This window comes from Macrobrachium nipponense, chromosome 1 (genome assembly GCF_015104395.2).
Source record: "Macrobrachium nipponense isolate FS-2020 chromosome 1, ASM1510439v2, whole genome shotgun sequence".
NCBI lineage: Eukaryota > Metazoa > Arthropoda > Malacostraca > Decapoda > Palaemonidae > Macrobrachium > Macrobrachium nipponense.
Genome location: NC_087200.1, coordinates 109,494,906 through 109,519,972, shown reverse-complemented (window position 1 = coordinate 109,519,972; position 25,067 = coordinate 109,494,906). Strand labels below are relative to the sequence as shown.

At 41.4% G+C, this 25,067-nt stretch overlaps 1 pseudogene; it reads right to left on the bottom strand.

Annotated features, from left to right (window-relative positions):
• Nucleotides 1–20,595: 20,595 nt before the first annotated feature.
• On the bottom strand, nucleotides 20,596–22,625 carry LOC135218905 (alpha-N-acetylgalactosaminidase-like; annotated as a pseudogene).
• Nucleotides 22,626–25,067: the final 2,442 nt, after the last annotated feature.

Genomic DNA, 25,067 nt, shown 5'->3' with positions numbered 1-25,067 from the left:
TACAAAGAGTTCAAACTTGAATCGCTGTCCCTGGGTCTGGGGTAACTGCGCTGGTGAGCCCGGGCCAGCTTGGGTAGGTCATTGTGATACCATTCTTTGAGCCATTAAATACTTAGTCTAAACAGATACACTCTTCAAGGGGGGCGGGGGGCATAACTCAATGAGGGGTGGATGAGGAGGCCATTATCTGTTAGACAACCTAGGTTTGTATATAGGAAAAAATAATTTTTCGACAAAAATTACTTTTGTTCCGACTAAGTACAAACTGTCGGTTGTCTAACAAAGGAGACTCGAACTGAGGATGGGAAGGTGAGTGACCTGAATGCACCCCTTGAAGAGCAGTCAATAACTTTATGCGACTGCTGTTAACCCAGACCTGCTTATCCTCATGACACTTTACATGGTAAGGATTCAATGGTGGGGAGAACCCAAGGGGCTCCGGCTGTTGTCCTAATAACCTGGATGGTACTAAATCACTCTGAGAGCTGTTCCTGAAGATTCTTAGCCATCATTCTACTCTCCAGGTAAGTCAGTAGTGGCCAAGTCGTGTCATGAACATATAGTCATAGTAGGATACTACCAGGAAACTCACTCATACCCCTTACATTCGGCCAGACTTAGGCGGGAATTGCCGGGAGAATGTGTGGGGGGGGGTGTGTATTTCCAACTTGAGGTACGCAGTGCGGGTGACCGATATGCCTAGAGGATCTCTTGGGCTGCGACAATGGGGCCCAGAGAGAACACCTCCAGAGATTGAATGTAACTTCCCGTAGGTAGAAGGAGGTGAGGTGGTTTGACTCTTCCAGGTGCCTGCTCTCAATACTGACTCACTGAGAGGTTCTTCCTGAAGAGCATAGAGGAGCCTATGCCCCTAACTTCGTGAGCCCTCACCTTCGGCATTGGTACTTCCTTGTTTTCGTAGGCCCTCCTTATAACTTGTCTGATCCAGAAGGAGATGGTATTCTAGCCACCTCTTTCGGATGCTTGTCCCGTGGCCACGAACAGCCGCTTGATAGCCGGTCTGAACTGTCTGTCCTCTAGAGGTAGGCTTTCATGGGCTCTGACCGTCATAGAATCAGTTCCTCTTTGTCAAAGCCGGTTAAAATCCCCCAAGGAAGGAATGGTAAAAGAGGAAAACATCTCACCTGGCTTGGACGGGTCTTGAGTCTTGGCTACAAAGCCAGGGACAAACGAGAACCCATCTCCCTCCAACGCCTGGTGTGTGACACTTCGTAGGACAGCGCGTGTAGTTCGCTGACCCTCTTCAAAGATGCCAGGGCTAAGAGGAAAAGGGTCTTCAAGGTGAGGTTCTTCAAGGAAGCTGAATGTAAGGGCTCATAGGGAGGACCTCTCAGGATTCCAGGACTAAGGCCACATCCAGTGGGGAGTCCGTAGCTCTCTCGGGGGACAGGTCTTCCTAAAGTGCTTGAAGAGCAACAAAATTTCTGGAGATGCAGCGAGGTCCATGCCTTTCAACGAGAATACTTGATTTAAAGCCGCTCTATAACCCCTTACACGCCGATATGGATAGTCGTAAGCATCCAGGTTTCTTCCAATCCTGCAGGAGGGCATCCTCTCCCGCTGCCTGCGGTCTGGGAGTGGGGAGAAGAACACTGGCAGCTTCCTGTTCCATGCGGTGGCAAAGAGGTCTATCGAAGGAGAGCCCCACCTCTTTTATCAGGCCATCTGCTACTTCTTGATGGAGGGACCATTCTGTGTTGATTATCTGTCCCCTCCTGCTCAGATTGTCCGCCCCCAAACATTGTTTTTTCTTGCCCGGAATATATCTTGCTTTTGAGGGTGATGTCCATTTCCTCTGCTAACTCCTGGATTTGTACTGCCAGACGTACAGAGATCCCAGTGAGACTGTGCCCCCCACCCTGTTTGTTTAGATATGCCACCACCGTGAGTTGTCCGACATTAGGCCCACCGTTTTCCTTGGAGTTGAGACAGGAAGTGCTGAAGGGAGAGGAAGACTGCCTTCAATTCCAAGACATTGATGTGAGCTGCTCTCTCTTCTTCCAACCACAGGCCGCTCACTTCTTCCTCCGTCAGGTGCGCCCCCCCGCACCCTTCTTTTGAAGCATCCCAGTTAGAAGAGAAGAATCTCTGGGGTTCTTGGACTGAGCGAGACGCCCCTTGGAGGTGGGGAAGGGGAAGGAACCATCCACCACTCCAGGGACTTCCTTACTTCTTGAGAGAGAAGAATTTTGCTGTTGGGGTCCCCTTCCTGAGGAGACCATTGCTTCTTGAACAGCCACTGAAGCGCCTCATACGCCTTCTGCCGTGAGGCACTAGTTTTTCTCTATTGAGGCCATGTGCCCTAAGATGGACTGGCAGAGTTTGGCAGTGGGAGGGCTGGGCCCCAAAGCTCTCCGCACTTGAGTTATTAGGCTGGAGACCCTGTTCTCCGAGGGGAAGGCCTTCATGAGGGATGAATCTAGCGTCATTCCGAGGTACACCATCCTTTGTCTGGGAGTGAAATCGACTTGTCGACATTCACCACCACCCCTCCCAGTTCCTGAACGAATGACAAAACTAGCTGAAGGTGATCCGCACACTGCGCAGCAGTCTCGGCTAAGATGAGCCAATCGTCCAGGTAGCGGAGGAGACGGACGCCTCTTGCGTGTGCCCATACCGACACTATCTTGAAGACCCTGGTGAACATCTGTGGAGCTGTCGCGAGGCCGAAGCACAGGCAGGTGAACTGCAGAGTCTTTCCCTTGCTGACAATCCTAAGGAATTTCCTGGAGGAGGGGTGAACAGGGACTTGGAAGTAGGCATCTTGAAGGTCTATTGAGGCCATGAGTCTCCCCCCCCTTGACACAAGCTCGGACGGAGTCTGCCGTTTCCATCCGAAACTTCGTCAGAGAAAGGAACTTGTTGAGGGGGTGAAAGGTCTATAACTGGCCTCCAACCCCCGCCCCCTGTTGCCTTTTTCTACCAGGAAGAGTCTGGGAGTAGAACCCTGGACCTGGATCCTGAACCTCTTCCAACGCCCCTTTCTGAAGTAGCTTGGATATTTCCTCCTCCAGGGCCCATCCGCGGTCCGAGTCCTGTCGATAGGAAGGGACTTGGATGGGGGTAGGGGATAGAGTGGGCGTTGACTGGAAGGGGGGAAGACGGTAGCCTGACTTGATGACCTGCAGGGTCCAATCTTCCGCTCCTGCTTGCTGCACACTTGCCAATTGGCAGCCAAGCAACCCCCTACCCCCTACCTTCCGCTGACGGGCAGGATCTGGCCTAGAACTTCTTGCGGGGACCCCCCTCTCTTCTGTTGCCTTTCTGCTTTCGCTCCTTTGATGGAAAGGGACGAGTCTTCTCTCTATGGAACTTGTCTTTCGCTACAGAGTAAGGTTTCTTGTCTCTTCTCGCCTACGCACGGGAAAAGACGGTCTCTGCGTTTCTCTTACTTGTTGGCTAATTTGTGGTGCTGGCCGTGGTCTATGGCCCGACATTCCGGTATTGGAGAGCGCCCTAGATTGGAGAGATCGCTCCTTCTTCTCCGCTGCCCTTGCGAACTTCTTCCGCTGGAATGAGTTCTTTCTGGAACAGCGGGTTTTTTCGTAGTCCGGGAGGAGGTCTCTCACTACTGGCGATTTGGCCTCCTTGAAGGCATTCTCTCTCCTTTTTTTTTTTTTTCACCTCCATATTAGCCCACAGGACCGCTAAATTGTCTGCCTGGTGTGAGTCTTGATTCCACACTGCATGAATGAAGACAAGTTCTGCTGCTGCTGGGGCTGGAGCTCGGGTAAGAACTCCGGAAGCGCAGCCAGTAAACGTTCCATCCACGAATTCGTAGCGAGGGCCAGAGCTAGAGCACGGATGAGACCTTCGGTTTCTGAGGGCGAGAGCAAGAGGTGCTTCTTCTGTAAGGCGTCCAGACTGACATCTAAGAGATCTGCAAGGTCCCTGGAATATGCAGACTCCCTTAGTTTGTCCCCTGTAGGCCTATAATACCTGCTGGCCCACGAGCAGGGATAGGAAGCCACCTCTGTTTCTCCGATACCCTAGTTGGTGAAGTCGTGGCTTCTCGGGACGCTCTAGCCATGGCTAGCCTAACCTGGTTGCTCCAGGGGAGGCTGACCGAGGGGGGCTGTGAATTCTTCAGGTTGAGCACCTTATGTACCTCCGACTGAAACTCTTGGTTTAGCTCCTCAGTTTCCGTTAAGCCATTGGCGCTTCTAATCATCGACAGGATCTGGTTGAATGATAAGGGCTCGGGTTCCGCAGGTGAGCTAGTCTGACTGCCGTCCGAATCGGGGTCAGAATTGGGCTCCCCCTCGGAGCAGGAATCGGGCTCGGAATCAGAGCCAGAACTGTCACCCAAATCTGGAAACAGTCCCTCCGACTTCTTCTCCAATAGGAACTTCTTCCTGGCTTCTTCCATCTTTCTGGCAGACTCCTCGAGACTGGTGTTCTTCTCCATTTGCTGGGAAACCTCCTTTCTGGAGGTTAAGTAATCCTCCACCGCCTGTTTAACCAGGTTCGCAATATCCAGTGCGGGAGTGAGGACCTGGTCCCCCACTGTACCTAGATTTCTTGGGCATCAACGCTGGCACTGGTCTCTCAGCGCGACCTTGGCCTTGAGGCATCGAAAGGTCTCCGTTGATGCTCCTCCTATGAGCGTTGTTGTGGCTGGCTGGCTTCTTGCGTCGGGTTGCCGCAACTTCAGGAGGGGAGGGGACCTCCGGCTCCTGCGAGTTGGGTCCCGTCCCGGGCTCCTTAGCACTGTCCTCAGGATGGGAGGGTGAGGCGTCAGGTCCGTCACTGGATCCCTCCTGGGGGCTGGGCTCTGATTGTGCCGGAGGAGGAACAGGGGGTTGACCCTTGGCACCCGCTGTGTCTCGGTACTGCTACTGTCATACAGAGATAGTTCGGCCTTTAGGTTAGGCGGGAACAAGATCTCGGTTGAAGGCCCCTTCTTGTTACGCTTCGAGGCAGGAACATGGTTCCCAGCCCCTAAGGCAGCTTCTTTCCTCTTACCTGCTTTCCAAGCCCCCGACGACGAAGGTTTCTTTAGCTTAAGTCTCTTAGGAAGGACACTAGGCTCACTAACTGGTTCCCCAGTTAATAAGGAGGAAGGATTACTAGGCCTAGTGTTCTCCAATTGGGCACTATCCTCCTCACACACAACCTTAGGCCCCACAGAAGTCGGCCTAGGCCTAGGCTTATCGGACTCGACACTAGCGTCACTGAAAAAGCTCTTATGCGCCTCATAACAGAGCCTCCACTGATCATTATTCCACTGCGCACACGTAGAACACGATGTATCAGGGGAACATGCAAAACCCCTACATCCAATACACCACAGATGAGGATCCGAGGTTGGCGAAGGCAAAGATGCACCGCAACACATGCCATCGGAAACACACACACAAATCCTCCCGAAAAACCCACCATAGATCCGTCTTCCATACTTACAGGGAAGTTAGGATGCTAGGTAATACTAAAGGATAAATAAAAGGATAGGAAAAGGGCACTGGGGAAGCACTCAAGCACAGGATGTCAAAGATATATCACAATATAAAAACGACTACAGTCGGCGGTCAGCGTTGTTTATCTCCAGTCAGGTCAAGGCGGAAGGAGTAGGTGTTGACACGACGGCTACCGCGAAAAGAATGGTATCACAATGACCTACCCAAGCTGGCCCGGGCTCACCCAGCGCAGTTACCCAGAACCCAAGGGACAGCGATTCAAGTTTGAACTCTTTGTATGCGGTAGCGGGACGGCGCGAAAAGCTTCCCCGCCCCCAGATATCCTTTGGTTTAGACAACTCAACAGCGGTTTGTACTTAGTAGTCGGAACAAAATAAAGATATATATGCGCATTACGATTATAACAATTACATGAATAACTGGTAAACTGTTCTGCAAGACAGTTTAGTATAGCAATTATTTACAATAGGTACGAAAGTCAAGATGACGTGACGTCATAATACAGAACTTAAAAGAACATTCTAATTCAGAAAAATAATTACTTAAATTTGAGTCAGAGTCGAGTTACTTTTTCAATAACGCATATTTTCAAATTAATCATCATAATATGAAAATAAAATAATGATGTTTTACTATTTATTTAAAAATTAGCTAAGAGCACGCTTCTCGTCATCTTCTACCAAAACAGCTGTTTACTCCTAACTTGTTTGTTGGTGAGAAACCGTGTTTCGATTGTTGTGATGAAAAGTGCCCCAGCGTCTGTGGGTACAAGTGGTGTGTGGATTTATCACAGGAAATGGAAAGTTTGTTGACACAAGCGACTCCGTAAACATCAAGATGGCGTCAATCTTCGAAACATTTTAAGTTGTAAGTAAAAATTTCTAAGCGTTTTTGGTGAGATTTCCACTGCCGTGGACGCCCTTTTCAGTACCCTCTGTTTAAATCTTAAAATTTGGCCTTAATTTCTAACTTTGGAGAAAATACTTACTTCGAAAGGAGAGTAGAGGTCTTTAGCTCCGTTTCTCACCAACAACAAGTCGCGACTGATGCCCATCTCCGGTGTCAGGACGTGTTATAATGTACTTTTTCGGAGGGTGGCAAGCGTTGATTGTAGGTGGCCTGTTTGGCCTACCGTGGTGTTTTACCCTACTTCGAAAGGATAGTTAAGGTCTCGAGCTCTTGCTCTCACCACCAACAACTCTTGAATGGTGCCCATCTCCAGTGTCAGGACACGTTAGAGTACTTTGGTACTTTTTCGGAGGGTGGATCCACACGCAGTGGAAACTGGATCCGCTGGTCCAGTCGGTTGTTCCCCCAATGGCATGTACGCAAGCTACCATGCTCTGGCCACATCTAGGCTACATTAACTACTAGCTAACCCTCATATAAGAATTTAGTTGGTTAATAGACGAATGTTAAATAGTATATTGCAACACGCTACCCTGTCACTCTGTCCCATGCATGACAAACAGGCTAACCTAGGTATAAAGTAGGCCTCCTACCTAGCTATACCTACTAGGTAACTAGCTAGCCCTATAGGCTACTACCCTAGGTACTACTAAGCTACTGACAGAAAATAGACAACTATTTCGGCTGCCATTAAATCATTAAACATATTAAATATTGACCAGTTCTTACCAAGGGCAGTCGTGAAACCACATTAGCTTTCAACCAAGTCGAAACTGTGTAAATAAAAACGCAACAAACGTACATTAATCAACGCATACTGACGTGAAAAGGGTTTCGAAAAGCGGCAGCAGACATAAACAAGAGTTCCACCTTTATTTCCGGGTTATATTACAATTCCTTTTCAACTAGATATTCATATGATTTCGTACTTTTATTTTCTTATTTCTAGACATAAATTACAATTTTATTAAATATTCAATATTTTATATATCAAGTAAGTACTAAATCAAATATGTATTAATTATTTTACACCAAACACAAATCGGTTTTATTGTGTTACCACCTACACCCTTATGCAGGGAAAGTTCAGCTAAAAAATCTAAAGATTAATTATAAAAAAACATTGCATTATAAACATATTCAGGCAGACAATAGCTAAGTATCAGTGAAAGAAATTGTAAAAGAAAATACAATTTTTGGCACAGCTGCAATACCTTTATAGATGGATAGAAAAATAATTGACTTTATATAGAGAACTGTGTATTGGGGAAACTAAAGAAAAAATATCCCGCCAAATCGATGAAGACGCTCTGTCAAGTGAGTGGATTTTCTGACAAATTTTGGACAAGTGAGTCACTGTTGATGGGAAAACTGGAGACCCACATGTTCATAATTTTACAGTCAAAGACATATTTTGATTTATATGGGTAGTATGAAGAAGAAAGACTTTCCAATGCCTACTCAAAATTCAAGTAACACGAAGGGGGTGTGATGAAGCTTTCTTCATTTTGTTTGATTTTATGTACAGCCCTCTACAGGAAGATTCCCCCTCTGGCAATCCCTTGTACGTTTTCAAAATAAGGTGATTTTTATATTTTGTAATTTTGTTTTGGTGTTTTCTCGTCAGTACCATAGCTCCCGCAGAATAGGAGTCTTTAGTTCTTTATCTAAATTTGCTTTCTTCTTGTATGATCTTCACTTCAGGCAGTTTTGTTGTATAGCCTTGGTGCGCAATGTATGCAAATGCTCTCTCGCCTTTATTACAATTTGTCCTAGGCTTAAATAGCCTGTATGCTTCATTTGCATGTCTGTTTATAATATTCATCTCAGGTCTAAAGAAACTTAAGCATAATCTCAGGTATGTTGGTTCACCATATTTTAGTGCTTTAAAGACTGTAAGAGGTATCTTATATTCTATTTTTGCTTTTGCTGGGTGCTGATGTACTGGCTTAATTAATGTTGGGGTCCTTTTATTAATCTGGCGGCTCTGTTTTGAACTCCTTGTAATTTTCTTAGCAGGTAGTTGGGGAGACCGTAGTATATAGCGTTGAGGCAGTCAAGCCTCGAAAGTATTTGATTACAAATTTCAGTTTTCAAAGTGTTTTAGTTAGGTATTTTCTAATAAATGCAATGTTTCTGATGTGCTGTTTGGGCCTACTGGTTTTTACAATATGAAATATATGGTTCTTCAGTGACAATTTATTCAATAAACACTCCAAAGTTCCTCACTGTTGCTACAATATTTATTGTTGACGAACCAATTAGTTATTCTTTTGAAGTGTTCTTATTTTCATAGTGTATTGTCAGATCCAAATAACATACACTCAACTCAGTTTTGTCTTCATTAAGTTTTAACTTCTTCGCCGACATCCATTTTTTTGTTTTGGTTTTTCAATATTGCATGATTTTACTACTGGCGTCTTCTACCGTTTCAACGGGAAAATAGAATGTCTCGACTGAGTAGCCCATCATCAGCTTGCAATTATCTTGTGCTTATTTAGAATTCAAGTTAGTTCAACTGTGTAAATGCCAAATAGCAGTAACTTTATAGTATTCAATATATTTTAGGTACAAAACTTTCCATTAATGACTTGAATACCAAGTCGGTATATATAGACTACATATCTGCCTTTTTTTATAGAACATTTATGTTATTTAATTCAATTTCTTGATGTGCATTGCATTTAGAATAGTGTTTTGTTTACTTGTGTTGATATAGCCTATAGGCTATCAATAAGATTGGTTTTCAGTTTAAAGTTTCTAATTGAACCATACTACATTTATTTGACAACTGTTACTTAGAAACTGGCAAATGAATGCTAAAGTACTTGTGAAAGATTCTCATGCCACTAAAACTTTGAAAACTATAATTAAAATTTATATAAAGCTGCCGAGAAATGATATGAAATTGTATTTTAACCAGCAGAAGCTACAGAATATTGTTGGAACGAGAGTATAGAACGGTACTCCATAGTCCATGTCCATACTAATCTCCAAGTCCAACCTTCATGCGACCGTCGATGCTGTCTGGTCCCAGACTCCCAGTCCGGCGGCTGCCCCCAAGCTTTCTCATTACACGACCGAATATAAGTTTCTCTCGGGTACGTTAGAGGTTCTTTAATGGGAGGCCCAAGGGGGCAGGGGGGTGGGGTTGAGACGAAGAACCCCAGCCAAGTAAGGCCATACCATTAGAGGTTAGATTAGGAAGAGGTAGATCTGGTTATGCTGTATTCCCTCGAAATGCGTTCCACAGCTAAGGGGTAGCCTACTAGCCTAGGCCACACCAACTGGCCCCTCCGACTACATACCCTGTTGAGGGTTCACAGGGGCAGGATGTATGTTCCACCTCTCCTGAGGGATGTGTCTCCTCAGGAGAGGTGGAACATTGCTACATCCCACCTATGTGAACTTACGAGAGAGATCGAGAGTTTTCAGCTCTATGATTAGCTTATCAACAGCCAATCAGGAGCGTCGTAAGGGACTGGCCTAGACATCAGATGCACAGTTGATGTGAATCTACTATCTATGCCAAGTAGTTGGTGGTGGAATCCTCTGCAGTTTTGACACATTTTGTTGGTTCTGGAAACTTGGAAGTGAGTGTAACAGTATTTTCTACATGGCTGCATATTTTAATACAGAGGTAGAGTGAATGACCAAAGCAGCGACATAGCGCCACCAATCCTGGGTCAGTGATGCCGTTTTTTCTTCACAACATTGGCTTTTGGCAGTGTTACCATGTGCAGTTCACTTGATTTTTTTACGTTGTTTATGATTTAATGGATAGAATGCGTATTTTCCTATGTAGTTATTTTCCGTGATGTTAGAAAACTACACGTCACTATCTTAACATAAAGTAATTTTGACAAAGAAAAATAAAGGATTTCAATAAAATTCATTTGTATAAATAAACAGGATATGTTTTATAGCTTTATTTTTATAATAAAACATAAAAGGCAAAGTGAAGAATTTTATTCTTCAGTGCCGTAGCCTGCGGTCAGAAAGCCACACTAATAGACAAATTTCCTCAAAACGGCAACCCTGTCCTGGATTGTGGCCACCTTCCTGAAAAAGTTCTTAAATTCGCTGCCATGAGCATCAGTCGAGAGTTGTGGCCCATCCAGGTAGCACAACGTGACCTCTTTACTCCTCTTGAAGAAAGTGTTTTCTCCTAAAGGCCTGTCCACACGATCGGGCCTGATCGGCGGACTTCCCCTCTAACGGGCGCACTTGACAGGCAAACCGTCAAATTGCCCGATGGGTCTTGTAGCAAAATCACCATGGTGGTGCCCGATGGCTTGAGCTTCGACCCTGGCAGACGTACTTTAACCATATACATTTCTTTTACTGAGCCATTCTTTGCACCATATTCTCTTCTTTCTTCTTTTTCATCTCACACAAAGCAATTATCATGCTACACAATCTTTTTTTTGCGGTAGGCACCATGTTTATCGTACCGCACTGAACACACTACTGGCATCGTCGGGCACGCCCACCTCTCCATCGCCTCACCTGTGTGAACATTCACGTGTAAGCCCGCCAGAATTTGTCCGTCAACCCCGGAGCACGCCGATCATGCCCGCTCGTGTGGACAGGCCTTAAATTATGAAATGATGCCATAATTCAAGTGCTTTTTTTGGGACGTGGCCGCCTTCCAGGATTGGTGGCTGCTATGTCGCCGCCCGTAATTGTTTGTCCATTGAAAGTACAGGTGGGATTGAGGGTTAAAGCAAAAGGATGAAATTTGTTATAGGTAAGGAAAGGGGAAAGGTTGAAATTTTTAGATTCTTCATGGTAGTTTCAAATATGCCCAAGATGGCTATATACATACACTTTCTGATAAAGTAAGGTGAGGTTTAGGTATAAAATTGGTAACATGTTACTGTTCAACCTTTATCAAATCTAGGTCTTGAAATAAAAATTTTCCTTTGGGTTAATGTTTTGGACGTTTCTGGCGTTTGTTTTATTTTGCTGTAATGTTTTTGTATTATATATGCACTAGCTTCACTCCCAGCAGTGCTTTGTTCATCACCTGCCCAATGGAATAACTGGTAAAATGTGAATTGAATGTAATTATCTCACTGTAAATTTGCGATAGGTTGGAGCACGAGTTTTTTTACCTTGTTCAAGAGACCTGAGATCACAGCATAAGACATCCAATACCGAATAATAGTCTAAAGTAAAATATACAATAAAGTTTGGTACATATTTTGTGTCACGAGTTTAACTGGAATGGATAATCCTCTGGAGACTGAATTGGACTGTGGTGTTGGTGAAGAGGGGAGGATGGTTAAAGGGTATAAGTGTGTTGCAAACCATAGACAGTGATGCTTGATGGAGCCATATTAATTTTGGTAGTACTTGTTTGAATAAGAATTCTGTAGGCTTTAATATGACTTGACTGATTTTGAAGATGGCAACAGTGTTAATATACTAAAATTGTTAAAATTAATGAACTGGGACATTAGAGCATTGAATAGGCAGTGTATTTATTAAATGGGTTTTATCTTCAAAATGGATGTTAGGTAGGTAAACTCAATATATTGCACTCTTTTCACATTAAACCGATGAATTTTTTTATAGGCTTGATGCCTTATTAATTTTTCAAAATTATTTCCAGATGAAACTTATTCAACATTTATTTTCAACATATAATTACTGTACAGATATGATTGAAAAGTACCCATATTCATTTATATTAACAATAGATCATGTAACGGGAGGCTGTTGATGGGAAATTAGAAGTGCCCTTTATGGTTTTGTGCGTTTGTAACGTTTATTTACAGAGTATATTCTGATTTGGTGTATTCTTGAAAGTGTTCTGTGCCATCATGTAAGCTTGTCAAATGTTATCAGTAACTTGATGCTTGCTTAACAATGACTTACATGTTCAAACAATAATGTATTATTGAAAAGTGTAGCAACCCATGTATTTTGGGAATCAAAATTGTTGTGACCTCAGTTAATGTTGACAGGTGATTTTACTTCTGTAATTATTTTCGTTGACTATTGTAGACACATGGATTTTATTTCAGTGTGTTTTATTTTACAATTCATTGACAAAAGTATATGCTTAATAGCTGTCTTGACCCAGTTACTGATAAGTTTATTGGTTTTTGAGTATGGTAACATTATTTTCCATCTTACTGAGAGAAAAACAGTGTAAACTGGGCTGCATTTGAGATTTAATTGGAGTACTGTGATGCATTTACGATATCATTAACCTTATTTAAGTAGAGAAATAGGTAGATGTCTTAAATCCTGTAAGTTTTAATTGAAACTTGACCTATACGTTTATGGATTTTATAGCTACCTATACTCTGTTTTTTTTTTCCGTCTGTCCAACCGCCTGTGTGTGTGGTAATACGCGTCCCGGGCTTTTAATAGTTACGGTATTTGTAAGTTTTAGGTAAATAAAAGGATATCTGGGTGTACATTTGCAACTGAAAAGTTTTGATAATTTACTGTATGTGAAGTACACCGTTAATACTCGAAATAGATATTAATTATTATTGTTGAGTGTAAGCTGAATGTAACTATCTAAAGCCCGGGACGCAGTGTTACCATACGGAATACCACAGGCGGATGGACAGATGGAAAAAAACCAGAGTAGTCATTATATGTTTATTGCAAATTTCTGCATTTTACCACTTAATCCCTACTAGGGTTTTGACAGATTGGATGAAGATCTTTAAAAAAGTATTTTTGAGGTGAAACTTTCTCTCTTATCATTGAGATTTATCAGCTACTACTTGGCGCGGGCTTGTTGAGTGTTAAAATTAGCAAACACTCCCAATAGTTACTCCCGACCCTCAGAAAATGTCTTGATTGTTTGTTTTACTATTGTCAATGAACTCAGACCTGTATGTTGACATGTGTAGTGTTCAGTGCTTTAAAGTTTGGACTGTTTTTTTTTTCCATGGTTATCGAAATCAGATTTTGCAAGATAAGCAGAAGCAAGACCAGATTTGTTTCTTTGAAGTAAGATATATAGGCTACACGAATTATACAGTGATCATTGTGGGGTAACTTGTGATTCGGACAACCAATGTGATCATTGCTGGGGATGGTCTTTGCAGGTGATAGAGATGGTAACGATTTGTATTAGAAGAGAGAAGGATAGACTTAGAAAGTATAAAGAGAAACGCTTTACAAACCAATTTTGGTATTGAATCTTATTTCCACAAGACACTTCATGCTGGATTTGTATTGTTTGTAATAATAAAGTTCAGATTTAATTTTTTCACCCTTTTCGCTTAATAGCAAATTTGCAGTCTATTGCTTGCTGCTGCAGCAAATTTCTAGTAAATTTAAATGCTTTTCACCCTTTCCTTTCTAGAGTTATTTAAGTGAAAGGATATACATAATGTAGCAGGAGAAAATTTTGCCCCGGTGGCTTTATAGAGGACAGTTTATCTGAGATCCGTGCCTGGGTGCACCCGAGCTACTAGCTCACCTGGTGCCGAGCTAAAAATACAGTCACCGGTTATTGGCGGACTCAGTTAATGGCGATTCGGTTTTATGGTGCTTGTCTGGCACCATAAAATTGGTGATTTATGGTGTCATAAGGCACCAATAATAGAGTTATGGCACTATAACATATCTAACAGAGGCACCATTAACTGGTTATTGGCGCCATAAATCACCGAGTGTTGGTAATGGTGGTTATTGCTTAACACTCCCCCGATAAAGGGGGCCTGCTTGTACCTGGTTAATCCTGTTATTAGTTATATGCTTGACTCAAGTCATGTATTTATCATACAGGTACCTGATACCTAACGCGCCAAGCTGCTATAGTGCCCGAGTTTCCATTGGCACTGAGCTCCCACAAAGAGCCGAGTGCTCATTGTCAACAGAGTGCCCAGTGGCAGCCAAGCACCCAGTGGCAGCCAAGCGCCCAGTGGCAGCCACGCGCCCAGTGGCAGCCAAACACCTAGTGGAAGACGAGTGCCCAATGGTGTGGCGGGATCACAAGCTTATAAAACAAGCGGGTAAAATCCCCCCCCCCTTCCCCAACATAAATTTAATCAATCTGGCTACCAAACTCACCCTCAGTCACACTTTCCTCTTTACATGCAGGACAATTGACGTACACCTACACACAGAACAAAAAACACAAACACATGTACCCACCCAACTCCAGATACTCTGGGCTATGCTGTGCTGTCTGCCGGTCGAGGTCACGGAGATACCAACAACAACAAGACAACAGCCAACAACCACAACACAAAACAACAAACAAGGAACACAACCACACCTCAACAACACAGCAAACAAACAAGGAATACAACCACAACAAAAGACCACTGCACCAACCACCAACCACACAAAAAGGCAAACACACACACCCACTACAACACCAAGGAATCACACAGCTCACCAAAACAACAACCCCAAGAACCACAACACTTCCAACAACAACTTCAACTATAACAACTTACATATAACCCAACAGAAACTCACAACCACAACAAATCCAAAAACAAAGGCAGGCACAACAACTCTAAAGCAACTAATAATATCAAACAACAACTAAACAACAAACCGACAACACAACTCAACTGACTTTCAATGCCTCCAACAGTTCATAGAACCGTGCCGACACTCCTTAATCTTCACAGGCTTTGCCTAAAAACTGACCAAAGACTGACTGAAACAGAACTCTAACAAAACTAACTCCAGCTGCACCAGCACAACCCAGAACTCACAACAGCCAATTCAATTCGTAACCATCCAACCACCAATTACCCTCTCTCTCTCTCTCTCTCTCTAGGATGTTGTCAAATGGAACTCCATAACTTCTCCATAATGGGAACCAAACACCCAGTGGAAGCCATCTCTCTCTCTCTCCAGGACATTGTCAAATGGAACTCCCATAACTTCTCCATAATGGGAACCGAACACAGTGGAAGCCATCTCTCTCTCTCTCTCTCTCTCTCTCTCCACGTGTCAAATGGAACTCCGTAACTCTCCATAATGGGAACTGAACACCCAGTGGAAACCAAGCGCCCAGTGGGAGCTGAGCGCTCCATTGTAACACATATAAATTACACAGGCGCCTTCTACAGCTTGAATTGTTTACCAGTGGTACATAGGTGCTGAGTGCCAAATAACACTTGGTGCCAGCTCCTTGTGTTTTTCTCTAATGCTACTACCCCCTTCTTTTTATCCACTTGCTTCTGCGCCTGGCTCGCTTCCTTCCCATATCGTTGCCAGTTTGTGTCGGGTTAAACAATGTTAACGTTATGATAGTGAAGTGTTGTGGGGTCAGTGGGAGTTGGCTACTCATCCCTTGATTCTCCTAGACAGAAGGTCCTTGTCAGACTCCCCTAAACCAGGAAGGAGGCAAACTGGAAGTTCAAGGGTGGTCAGGGGGTTACACATGAGTAGTCACTCCCTTAGTTGAACCTGTTGCCGGTCACAGGTATTGACAGACAGCCACTGGAAAGGTGTCTTACTGGATGTGTAGTGAAGGATGTAGCTATTCGGCCCTATCGGATCTAACCAGTCGCTGTCAGACTCCCCTAAACCTGGGAGGAGGCATACTATCAGTCCATGGTGTCCATAGGGGTTTGCCCTCGATAGGCCCAGACCAAAACCGACATGCCACTGAGGCGCTTGTGAGGGATGTGCATTAAAATACCCAATGGAACAATAGATATCTCATGGAGTGGGGGTGGAGGGTTAGTGCTATCAGTGGACTTCATAAAGTGCACTGTAGGCATTCTTTGCAGCATGCCTTTGGCCGCTAGCTGCAACCTCGGTGGAGCTCTCTGCCAGGCATATTCCAGGCAAGAGGAATGTGGTGGCCAACAAGCTGAGTCGTCGGAACCAAATCTGGGCATGGAGTGGTGTCTGCATTAGGGTGTGGTGGAAAGGCTTTTTCACGTTTGGGGAAGGCCTATCCTAGACTTCTTTGCCACTCACTTCAACAGGAAGCTGTTAAGTAGTCCTGTATCTCTTGCTCTAGCAGAGGACACCTTGCAGCATCCTTGGGACGATCTTGAGGAGCACGCCTTCTCTCTGTTTTGCCTGATCCGTCAAGTTCTGAACAGAGTGGTAATGAGTTCTCAAAATCTCAGGATGACCTTGGTTGCAGCTGTGGCCTTAAACAGAGTGGTTCTTGGACCTTCTGTCTCTTCTGGCAGAGGTTCCAGGAGAAATTCCTATATGGCGACAGCTCCTTTGCCAACCTTAAGTGGAAAAGTTTCACAATCGGTAAAATCCCTCTCCGGCTTCACGGCTGGAGACTATCAAGTATCTCCTGCGAGCGAGAGGTTTTTCTAGAAGGGCTGCGGGCCAGATGGCCAGCTATCTCAGGAAACAATCTTAGTCATCAGTTTTACGAGGGGATATGGTCAGTCTGCTTTGATTGTTGTCTCTCAGGAGCTTTTGTTCAGCGGATAAAGATACGTCACGGTGTTCTATGCCTGGTTGGTGACCAGCCCACCTTGTATATGCACGAGTTGCCAGATGCTGCAGATTCCTTGCTTTACACTCTTTGGTTGTTTTTAACTGGTCTCCAGCTGGCATAAGATTATCCTATTGTTAAGACTGAAGGTTTGTTAGCGATGAAAAATACAAATTGATTAAAAATTTGGAGGGGGGGGTGGGGGGGGGAAAGTTGACATACTGCTGATGGAACTTAATGTAGGTATTTTGAAGCAGGTTGTTCTGGAAATGTTTTGCCCTTAGGGTTCATCTTTGATTAAACCCCTTCAGCACTGGACGTACACATGTACGTCTTTTACGGTACAGTAATAAAAGACCGGACGTACGCGTGTACGTCTTTCATCCCTCCTCGAAAAGCAAAGCGTTTTCTTTAGCTTGGATGGTTTCCAGACACAGTATTGTGTACGAGAGAGGTGATGAAGCTCCACCCACAATTCATTCTAACCAATGAGCGTCCGATGGACGTCGTGACGTCATTTTCATATGGGATATTAGGAGGGGTACTGGCCAAACATATACCAGTGCGCCTCAGGCTATTATCTGAGAAGGATGATTACGATTTTGTCCGTAAACCATGTAGATTTGAATTCCAAATCTTTTTCCCTTTTGATTGCAGTTATTTTTTTTTTTTTTTTTTTTTTTCAGTATCATGTCAGATGATAGTGTTTCAGAGTCAGGGTCTGAGTACCTGCCAATCTATCAGATGATGATTATAGTGATAATTTTTTAGAGGTTGACAGTGACAACGAGTGTTTGGAAGACATTGAACCTCTTGTCGATGAAGGCTGGCAGTTCATAACTGATCCATCTTGTGACTTGCGCCCAGACCCACCCCCCCTGATTCACGGAGGGTGTCAATGGGATTCCTGCTTATACACCAGATTTTCATCTGCTTACGTGATGCATTTTTTTTTCCTTTTTTGTGGTGATGTAATTGACAAATTGTGTGAATGGATGAATGCTCGGGCAGAGTAGGTACTTTCATTCAACAGAAAGCGTAAGGTGAAAGGACTTCTATGGAGGCCTGTTACTTGTGATGAGATGTGTTTTTTTATAGCTGGCAGATGATAATGGGGTGAATAAACTGCCCCATATGTATATACGTATTGGTCACGAGATGCTGTTGCTTTTTTATCATTATTATTATTATTATTACTATTATTACTGTTTTATTATTATTATTATTATTACAGCTGCCTAAACATTCATTGATGTATATGCTGTTTCTGTATGAAAACCTAGGAATAACAGTTTCAGTAAGAAAACTAGTACTGCTATTACCACTACTACTATTTTACTACTACTTTACTACTTTTTCTGCTACTTTATTTCTATTACTTTACTGCTATTTCTACTACTTTATAACAGTTCCTACTTCTGCAATTACTTTTTCTACTAAATATTCCTATTTTTTCCGATATTCTTACTATATTTTTTGTAATTTTTTGACAATGGGGTAAAAAACAAAAAAATATTCATTGATATCCATACACACAATGTTTTCACATAAGAATATGAAGGAAAAACAAATATGGAATAACATAAAAATTTAGTGGGAGCAAGTAATGATTGATACTCGCGGTCGACAGGGGGTCTCATGCGGTATGCAAGCATTAGCAGCAATGTAGCAGGCCAGTGGCGAAGGGGTTAAACAGTGGTAAAGCAAAATATGGCAATGACTGGGGTTCTGTTTTCCCAAAGGCATCCTCTGGACTTGTTGGTATAAGTAATGGTCGGTTAAGCTACTTAATAACAAGGGTTTCCTGTAGTGTCTTTCTGTAGTTAACAAATACTGTATAATTGTTTTAGTTGTACATCTGTACTAGAATTGTTAATAAAAGCACTATTGTCATTTATTATATTTTAATCATAAAACATGGAATGTAAAATTTACATAAACGTTGCTTAACAACAAAAGTTCGCATCCCTCAACATCAATGGATGTTTAAACTGAACTATCTAATCAACAACAGATGAAATATGAGATACTGGAAATGCAAATGATTAATCAGTCCTTAAAGTCATGAGATGATTCCGTGCTGGCAATTATTGCTGATCATGCCATCATGCCAAATAACAGTAACACTTGTTTACAAGTAGTTACTACTTGGATATCACAGCAGTGACAAAAAACAGGGTATTGTTATAATAATACCATTTACGATACAATCCCATCTTAAGGCTTTGTAAACGTCCCCTAAAGTACTGACATTGTAATTTGACTTCGTTTTATCTTACTATTTAACAGTAATGGGGAAACCTTATATTCTTTGTGGCATCTTGTGTATAAAAATAAAATTTGTTATAAAATTACTGTATTAATTCAGTACTTGTTCTATGAAAGGTTTCTTAAAATATATGGAATAAAGGCATTTCACCAATGGCAGAACTGGCCTTGAAAATTAAATGACCATATAAAAAAAATACTCAAAACTAGACCAAACATGAATACTAGTTTATTTCATAATCTGTTACTGTATGGTGTATATAAAGTTTGTTTTATTTTAATGAAAACTAAAATTTCTCTTGGCTAGCCACAGCCTAAAATCCATCTTGTCAATATTCCTGACAAATGCTTGAACCTGCACAGAAAACTTTGTGTATTTCCTCCTCTGGATAATACTAAAAAAAAATGCATAGGTAGCACTCCAGTACAATTATTGTACTGCAATAATTGTCACCCATTTCATTTTGAACACAGGAAAGTTATAAAATTATAGTCATGCAATTAAAACTTCAAAAACTGGTGTTAATTACTGACTGAAAAGATCATTATGAAAATATTCTGCAACCTTACTCTGATAAAACCCATCCAAAAATCATACAGGCATGATGTTAAAGGTTCTGTGTTAACAGTAAGATTAAAATCCTAATTTAAAAACAAAGCAAATTCCTGACTCATGAGATTTCCATTAATGTGGCATGTACAAAATTACATACGGTAATTTATGGAAGTACTAAAAATTCTGAGAAAATGCACAATACTACTAGTATCTTTTTTCTTTATGATTTTCAACTGTTATTCTAACTATTGCATATTATACATAAAATGGTCATAAAAACTGTTTATATGTGTACTATGTTAGTTTTTTTTTTTTTTCATGGTACCTTATGGCCATCCTTATAAGAGCAAAGATTTTTGTACTCAAATGTTCAGGTTACTGATTTTTTCCATGGTAGCACAGCCATCTTATGATAGAACAGAATTTTAACTCAATGATCAGGTTTAAACTACCTTAAATAATACCCAATGGAGCTAATGCACCATTTTTCAAAATGCCTTTGTAATTGAATACAGTTTCACACACAGTAAGTTTGGAGGAAAAGCCAATTGGGAAGTGATTATAATTAAAGCAAAACTTATCACAATTTGCTTTATCTTTGTTCAAGATATGTATATATATTCTTAATTCCAATACTCTTAATACTGTATACAGTACCTATTTAACTATCAAATATCTATAATTAAGAGTTAATTCATACTAAAGTAAATGTTTATGAACTGAATATACATAACACACAATATGATGCAATGTTAACTTCAAAATATGGCAGCCATTATGATGCATGGACATGTGACCCAAGTGATAAATCATTCATTATACATTACTGAAGAAAAATTCATACATAAAAGCAATGATGCAAAAATCAGGATAGTTTCACAAAAGGGTGATATTTATCCAACAAAACAAAATCCTTGCCAATAAATAAGTTCAAGACAAACAGTTTGGTCAAACCATTAAGCACTTTAACTAAACTTTTGTATACCAAAACCCTCATACCTTAAAAGTCACTTTTGTACAGCCCTTTCAAGCATTAATGCTATGGTGCTAGAAAAATCTTTCAGATTGTCCAAACTGATTGACTATCTGATTGTTAAAAGGGTTTCTGAAAGAACTCTGGGGGTGAATTTCCCTAAACTGGGATCTAGTACCACCTAGACCAAACCCTGTTGTCTTTACAACATCACACCTTACCAAAACAACACCAGAGGGGTTAACATCTACCTTAAATCTCTTATCTGGTGACACAGTACCATAATGAACGTTATCAAGAGATCAGTAATTGCATATCCTCCCGGATAAAGCCAGACCAAGTTCACGAAGTGTCACAGACACCTGGAAAAGATGGTAGAAATTTAATATTTTGTGCTCATCGATCAATTTAGAATTTAAGAGGCTTTTCTTCTATTTCATGGACAGTTTGTTTCCATATTATTACATTTACATAAAAATTTTTAAAATATCACCAATTATATACAATAATTTTGCAAAATTTCTATCTTCACAGCTTAACATAATTCATTATTTATACAGCTTAACATAATTCATTATTTATCAGGAGACAAGACCCTACACTACCCACTGAAGTGCATTGTATAACAAGATACTTGATAGGCCAAAATGAAAGATCTGGTGGTTCCACAGAATTAGCAAATGGTAACTAGTGTTAGTGGCAATATAACACCATGACTGGCATAGAAATCTTTTGCTTGTGTGAATTATAGTAAACTGTTTTTTAAAAGCGTTTTATCTATATCAACTCTTATATATGCTTCAATTATGTACAATTAATCTTTGAAGTACTTTTATTTGTTTAATTCCCATTTATGATCAACAGTATTATTAGCTACAGCAAGTAACTTCCAGTAGTACTGAAGAAAGCTGGTTTCAAAGAACATCAAATTTTAAGAGAACCCATTAGTATTTGTCAGTCTAACAAGACTTACCTCAGAGGGTGTTCCATCAGTACGTCTATTAAGAAAAGCTATGGCATATGAATAGAAGTTCTGATGAAGAGGAGAAATTGGACGAGCCCAAATTTCTATACCTTTGTCCTGTAAAGAAAATATTTCTCTGAAAACAGTTCTGCCCATTTTCACATAATTTTTAAAAAGTGGTTTTGTAAACACCTTGTCTCGCACACAGAGAGTTCATTATTTTAGCAAAAACTTTATATTATCATTATATTGTTATTCAAAACTAGTAATATTTAAATACTCTGAAGCTTAGTAAACTATCCATATAGTCCAGTTATGTAATAATTATAAATGTTTATGTTTTTGAAGTGACCTGATTAACTCCAGATAACTGACATTTCTGGATAATTTAACTGAATGTCTAGTAACAAGGAATTAGCTGGGTATGCATAGTGATACCCTAGTTTTTGGAACATTTTGCTTCATACACCCAAATGAAATGGTACAGTTAAAGGCTATTTTTATAATGAATGCCTTTGTGATAAATATAATCTAAGGCAAACTATCTTACCTTATAAATTCTCTTTCCTTGAATGCCAAGTGGATCTTGGTTAACGGCAATAACAGCACGATTCTGAAGAATAGCTTTGTATTCTGGACGAATTGTCCGTAGATCTACAGACATGAGTAACGGAGCAGCAAATATGGCCCACATGGCCATCTGAGACTTGGACTGCTCATAACTGAGGCCAAAATTACCGACGATTAACTGTTTAAGGGAAAAATATGCACAACTGTAAAGACATTATTTATAAATAAAAACCAAGAAAATTAATGATACTGTGCACCTAAAACCATAAAGCTTGCTTGAATAAAATTCCTGGTTAAAAAACATAAGACTTCTTACAAAGTACTGAAGTTTGTCTTCATTTACAATTAAACATTAAAATTCTTTAAGCATTTATCCTTCACAAACATTGACAATTATTGACCTAAAAAATGGGGCATATGTAATGAGTGACCAATTTATTCAGATAAAACTGATATCAAACATATATCAAGGTGATTTTATATGAGTGTTAGGCCCTCCGGGCACTCACCATCCAAAATGACAAAACACGACCCACCATCCTGCAGAATGTTGGGTTTCCCCAGAAAACACAAATCAATGACTGATTCCTGAATTAGTGATTGTTATGTATTTTCAGGAACTACAGTATTTTATTTGTAAAACAAAAATCAACCTCATATGTAAAACTTTAAGCTTTCGAGTCGTAAGTATGAAAAAACATTTCTCATGTTGGATAAAGAATTTATTAGGCATTTTTCCAGTGTGAGAAAACTCAGCTGATCATAAAATTACATAAAATTATGCCCCTCTGATTCTAATGTCCTGCGCTACTTTTCCATTCACAGAATATCTTGTTAGAATTCTTGTGATAATAAATCGGCTAGTAGTTGACCATATCTCTATCTACACTCATCTCAAACTGGTGACCACCAAGATGACTAATCACGCCAGCTCTCCCAACGACAACGCAGTAGCTAACATCTGTCTGCCTACCCCTTTCATTAAATACAACCCTGAGGCGTGGCTTTAGGGCAGAGATAATCTTCAGGTCATAAAAGATCACATAATGTCATGAAAAGCTGACACAGTCCTCGAATTCCTACCCAACGACATCTTCGAACAAATAGCAAGAGTGGTTAGCTGAGTCAGACAGACAGCACCATCACATACAAGAGTTTGAAGGCACAACAAAGGTCATCCTTCAGCATGCCCCCAGCCTTCATAGTTAAAAAAATTCCAAAATACCATAGGAATGGCAATAGAAAATCAACAATCCTCACACGTCTACAAGCAGCTCTGATGGCTAATAACAATCCCTGCCGCAGACTGCCAACCAGATGATGACACTGGACTTAGTGCATGAAGTACTGCCAACAAAGTTGCCTCACTAAACAGTCAGTCGCTGCAATTCCTACCACATCTGCCATGCCAATCGACGAACTTTCTCAAAATGGTATATGCAGTTCATCTGGCCCAAACATCATCCGAGCCCACTCAACCACCTGTAGCAGCAGCCACCACACAACCACAACCCCAAAGTGGTGAAGAGACAGACATAAAGCCAGATTTCCCTGCCACCATACACCACTCTCAAAACTACAATAGGGAAAAACAAACTGCCAAATCAGAAAAATACAGCCTGACATGTGACATAAAAAAAAAAAAAAAAGAAAAAAACAAAAAAAAAAAAAGGGCGGGGGGGGACTTTGGCTTCTTCCCCTGAAGAAACAGGAGCGAGGCTTGAAAATATGAGCAAGACTGGTATGTTATCAAAACACATGCAGTAGAGGCACAGCAGCAACCCAACCAACTGTCAGTGACAGCCAGACTAGTTGCCTCATAAGGGGGAACGAGTGCCTTTCGCTGCCTTTCTTCCAGGAAAAGGAAAAAACACTACACGTTTCTAAATCACTGATGAGCTGTCTAACACACAATTACTCGTCAGTACAAGCCCATGCAAGCGTTTGTCCCAGCCAATCCATGAATGGCTAAAACCAACCACCAACACTCAATGTGTCTACCACCAAGGGTGCACTTCTAAAAATTTATGGAACCATTAATATGGAAGTATCATTCAATGGCAAACCATATAGTACCTGTTTTTTCTAATTGTTTTATCACAAAAAGTGCATTTTATGATGACATATATAAAAAAACACAGGAACTTGTGGATATTTCTCAGAAAAATACCACAAACAGGTAATTTTTCAGTGAATAATGGGGGTATATGTTCCACAGAGAAATCCACGAATACGTATGGGGAGTTCACTGTAGTACAGTAGAAGTTCTTGGTCATCAAATACATAAGCTCTGAAGGAGCTAAACCTCTCCCAATGAAGGTCATAGCTGTTACAGAATGTGCAAGGCCAAGACGCATTAAATCATTTCAAGAGTTTGGTGACATGATTAAATATTAAAACAGTTTTATACCCAACCTGGCTAAAATTATGTGCCCATTGTACAAATGTTTAAAAGAAAAGCCCAAATCATTATGCTGGACTGATAAACAAGAAATTGATTTTCAAGTAGCCAAAAAAGCCCTTGGTTCTGCTGCAACACTAATGTTTCTTCTCTCACAGGTCCCTTACACTGACCACAGATACAAGTAGCACAGCAATGAGCACAGTACTCAAGCAGGATACAGACGATCATCGTCCATTGGCATTCTTCAGCAAGAAGCTATCTCCAGCAGATACGTACTCCACATTTGACAGAGCTGCTGGGAGTCAGTCAGTCCACTGCCCCATCTGACATTTCAGGCATATGCTTGAGGGATGCCAATTTGTGGTGCACATGGACCACCAGACCTTGGTTCACGCCTTCACAAAACAGACCATTGTTCGGTGCAATAACTATCAGCAATCTCTTGGGTTTTCCAGCACCATCAGTTATACTTGTAGGGCTCCTCCAACAACATTGCAAATGCCCTTTCCAGAAGCACAGTGAATGCTGTCCAGATTGAGATATAATATTCTGATATTGCAGCAGCCCAGAAAGAAGA